This window comes from Nannospalax galili, unplaced genomic scaffold (assembly GCF_000622305.1).
Source record: "Nannospalax galili isolate Female #2095 unplaced genomic scaffold, S.galili_v1.0 scaffold336, whole genome shotgun sequence".
Classification (NCBI taxonomy): Eukaryota; Metazoa; Chordata; class Mammalia; order Rodentia; family Spalacidae; genus Nannospalax; species Nannospalax galili.
This window is the reverse complement of record NW_008343385.1, coordinates 222,346-222,586: the sequence shown is the minus strand read 5'-3', so window position 1 is coordinate 222,586 and position 241 is coordinate 222,346.

Below are 241 nucleotides of genomic sequence, written 5' to 3'. Positions count from 1 at the left end.
TTACCAGCTCCATCTATGTGAAGATAAGTCAAAGGTCCTGCTCAACCATGGGTGCCTTCACTTGGAAGCATGAATGAGATGTTTCCTTTGAGTTGACCTTCCTCTTTATAGACTGGACACTGGTTCAAGTCTATCTCGAGGGGTCTTTGTGTCCTCCCTGAACAAGAAGACAGGTGACTCACCACAGTTACAGGACATTTTGAGAGATGTTCCATAGTCCCCTGGAACTTAGTCAACCTTG